Consider the following 4,621-nt stretch of genomic DNA (forward strand, 5'->3'; position numbering starts at 1 on the left):
GAGTTCCATGAAAGACAGCCTGGTAGCTGACTGGGAACGGTGTGAGGCTCAGTGGGTGGAGTGGTACTCGGGGAGCAGGTGAGACATTCTGACTCACTGTCCTCAGGGCTTGGTTCCAGCACACCAAGGTTTGGGGTACCTTAAGCCCCAGGATTCCAGATGTCTGCATTAGAACAAAGGCATCCTCCGCCAGAGTCTGCTGTGAACTTCGGTTCACCTGGAGTTCCATTTCCCTTAGGCTGCTGATTTTCACGACTGAGCTATGAGCTGGGAAGTTGGTCAGGAAACCAAACTGTCAGTTTGTGAGCATCGTTTTAAAAGAGGGAAATGGAACAAATAGAAAAGAACCGTGCACCACACAAAGCATGGTCGGAACCGGGCTCGGACATGTGCATGTGTGTGTGTGTGTGCGCACAGGTATGCACTGAGGCACAGAGACAGCTAATCTCCTATGGTCTCAAGATGCCAAAGTCCTGCACTAGGTCACCCATCTAGGCCTTCCCATTTAACCTGCTCTGCATCCATCTCCCATCACCCTCAGGACCAGACAGCGTAACAACACCCAGAGAGGGTGGAAATTGAACCGGGGGTAAGCTCCACACAGACACGGTCTACGTTTTTATTATCCCCAATATGCGGAAATCACATTAAGGCTGAGTTTTAAAAGCTGGAACATGGCAAGGTAGCTTGGAATTTCCTGGGGTTCTGTCCTCACACTTCCACCTACCCTGGCAGGAAACTCCAAAGCTCCCCTGCTCCACTTGGGGAGAGTGGCTTCCTGCCCCCACTTCATTCCAGGGGTCCTCTGATGTTCTAGCACAGTCATTTTCTCACCAGTCTCAGGCACTCACCAAATGTCCAGCTTCTGGGTGCCTGTAACGGCCCCAACAGCAGTCTGTGCAAACACCCCACACAGCTGAGCAGTGGGCTGGGGGAGGAGTGGACTGGGGAGAGAAATCTCTGGCAGCTTCCGGGTGGCCATGGGATGTAAGCAAAACAAGATGGCGGAGGGGAGGGTGGCAGGGAAGAGGGTAGTAAGGGTGTGGTGATCAGGTGACCTTCTTAAGAGTTGATATCCAGTCTGAGCCCTGAGAGAACAGAAGGAGTCAGAGGAGGACCCAGCCAGCGCCAAGGTCCTGTGGCAGGCATTCCTTCCTCCTCCCCCAGGCTCTGTGTTGGTCCCACCCACCTTCCAGCCTCCAGGACGCTGTAGCAAGTTTTATAGCGAGAGAATCCGATGCCCCAGCTCCCTCTTCATCTTTGAGACACCTGTCATCTGGCGAGTCCTCTCAGCGGCCTGATGTTATCTCCATTTTCCAGATGCAGAAATGGGAGTCAGAGAGGTGACTGTCTCGACCAGGGTCAGGTGGCTTTCACAGTGCTAGGATGAGGGGTTAATCTAAACCGCGATGATGACACCCGGAGTGGGGTGTGGCAGGCCTCTGCCAGTAACATCAGCCTCACCTCCTCTACTCAGTCACCGGGTCTCATGTTTCTCCCTTTGCCTGTTCCGAGTGACCTACTGTGGCTGCTGAACTGGGACCCACGAAAGTCTCAATGCTGCCCTCGAGAACAGTATCCATTCACTTGATGATCTAGAGCTCCAGCAGCGAGTAGGTCCTCCCTGTGGAGCTGGCACGAAACTGAAGGCCATGGCAGAACAGTGGGTGTCCTGGGAATGCCGGTGCTCGGCAGAGGATGAAGAGGCCCCAGACTCGAGAAGCAGTTTCATAGTAATGTCATCCCCATGACTGGCTCTGCCTCATCCTCTGTCAGCTCAAAGGGAAGCCTGCCCTAGCTGCCTGGCATGCTGCCTGCCCTGTGAAATGTCCTCACCTGGGTATCCATAGTGCTTTGCTCCCCCCGAGCTTCAGGCCTCTGCTCTGCCATATCCTTCATCCTGAAGGAAACACTTTAAATGGTTCCTGAGGAGCCAGGGAGATAGCTCTGGGAGCAGAGGCACTTGCTGCCAAGCCCGACGACATGAGTTCAATGCCCAACGTCCACATGGTAAGAGAAAACTGACTCCCACAAATTGTCCTGTGATGTCCACACATGTGTGCATGCATATAGATAGATAGATAGATAGATAGATAGATAGATAGATAGATAGATGATAGATAGATAGGTAGATAGATGATAGATAGATAGATAGATGATAGATGATAGATAGATAGTTAGATAGATGATAGATTAGATAGATAGATAGATGATAGATAGATAGATAGATAGATAGATGATAGATAGATAGATAGATAGATAGATAGATAGATAGATAGATAGATAAGTTTAAGTAGTTTCTGAGGTTGGTAAGACCACGCATGTGTCCCTGCCCCCACAGTCGCCTCCCTATCCATTTCTTTCCTCGTATCCTAGGTTTCCACACCAGTCCATAATTATTTTTGCAACACGAAGGAGTAAACAAGTTTCCATTTTGAGAGGGGCCATGCGGAGCTTGGCCTCACTGACACCACTGTACTGTTCTCCCTGGGTTAGGAGCTCAGCGCTGCTCCGTTCTTGCAGGCTGCTGGATTAAGGAGACCAGAAGCCAGGGGGTGGGCCTTCCTGTCCTGCTGACTCTTCTCCCATTCCACCCATGTCACCTCTATCCAAAAGCAGAGAGAGTGGAGCCGGTGTGTCGGACCTTCTCTGCCTCTCCCTCCATCTCTCCTGACCCCAGCAGGGTCTTCCCCAGAAGCAGCCCCCCCCCCATTCTTGCTGTGTCCTTCACACAGTCCAGGGGTCTTCCCGCCACTGGGGTTTCCCCAGACTTCTTGCTGTCAGCCCTCTGGTCTCCAACATCCTCTCTTCCCAGGAGTCCTCCTGGGATGGCCCCTCAGAAACTCTGTTCTTGGGATAAGCAGTGGCTATGTTGTCTGTTGTAGTAGCTATGGCAAAGACCCTGGCCTCTCTGTGTCTCCACAACAGGCACACCCAAGTTGACACGTGTGGGTTGACAGAAGCGTCCCGTTCCACAGTCATCGCTGGGGACTTGTCTCTTACGGTCCAAGTGTGAGGTGACCACCTAGGCTGCGAAACTTGTGTACAGGGCATTACACACTAAAGTCAACAGTTTCAACTGCAGAGCGAACAGGAGGAAAGCACACACTGCTCCTGTGCCAAACAGCCCTCGGAAGTCAGGCTGTGGGCAAGACGTATTTTTTATATTTCTTTGTTCTGCTTTTGTGTGTTTTACTCTTTTTCTTGAAGGCGCCGCCGTGTTCCCTTTTAAGGAAAAGCTGCAACGGGGAACCGCAAAGGTGCCCTTGCGCCATCTCCTGGTCACTCTTTAGAACTGCAGTATGGTGCTTGCCCGGTGGGTAGTAAGTAGGGGTAAGCAGGTTTTCCTTCTTTCAGAAGACGACTATAAGAGGAAACATGACAGATACTTGTCCCTCAAATACTTCACATTATCCTTAGCCCTCTCACACTCTGTGAAAGCCTCTAAGTGGAAGCCCTTTAGGGGCTCCACGCCCAGCTTAGGGGCCCCTTTCTCCTGGCTCCCCTATTCCACCCTTTGATGACCCGCGGGGAACCTGGGTACAGCACAGGTCTTTGTTGCTGCGTGCCTTCAGATATGATGCTTGGCTGCTTTGTGCCCGGGTTTCCTCATCACACAAGGCAACCATCATTATTAGGCAGGGATTCTCATCCGTGCGTCGGCCACACTATGTGTGGGCTGGAGTATTCTTTGTCTTGTGTGCCTGTCCCGTGTGCCTGTCCTGCGCAAATCTGACCTCCTCTCTAACCCCTACCAGCTAGAGACCAGCACAGCACCGCACACCAGCCACAGCAACCCAAAGGGTCCCAGCATGCCGAGCGCCCTGGCGAAGCAGTAGTACTGCCTCAGTTGAGAAACTATAGCTGAAGAAACTGCTGGAAAGACGACTTGAAGGGCGATCGGCTCTGATCCCACCATGAGGGGTCACAGGGACCCTATGCTGGCTAATTTTATGTTAACTTGACACAGCTAAAATCATCTGAAAGGCGGAAGCCTCGATTAAGAAAATGCCTCCACAAGATCCAGCTGAATACAAACCTTTAAGGCATTTCCTTAGTGACGGAAGAGGGAGTGCCATTGTGGATAGTGGCCATCCTTGGGTTGGATGTCCTGGGTTCTGTAAGAAAGCAGGCTGCACAAGCTGTATCAAGCAAGCCGGAAAGCAGCATCCCCCATGACTGTGCATCAGCTCCGGCCTCCAGGTCCCTGCCCTGCATGAGTTCCTGCCCGCACTGCTTTTGATGATGAACTCTGTTCTATGGAACTGCGAGTGGAGTAAACCCTTTCCTCTCCAAGTTGCTTTTGCTCATGGTTTTCCATCACAGCAATAATAACATTAAGAAAGACCCTGAGTTCCTTCCTCCCACTTGCTCCCCATTCCAGGCCACCTCTGTCGTCACAGAGGCCCCCTATAAGCAGTCCTCCTACAGGAGCCCCCCCCCCCACACACACACTGCAGAGATGACCTCCTGGGAACCACTTTCACTGACCTGCTGGGTCTGTTGTGCTTGGCGCAGCCTCACACCTCCCCGGCGAGGGGGATCAGTCTTCAATTAACGTAGAAAAACAAGAGCAAGAAGGGTCACAGGAGCTGTGGAAAAGGAAAAGCAGAGAGAAGAC

The sequence above is a fragment of the Myodes glareolus genome, chromosome 10 (genome assembly GCF_982192425.1).
Source record: "Myodes glareolus chromosome 10, mMyoGla1.1, whole genome shotgun sequence".
NCBI classification, from domain to species: Eukaryota; Metazoa; Chordata; class Mammalia; order Rodentia; family Cricetidae; genus Myodes; species Myodes glareolus.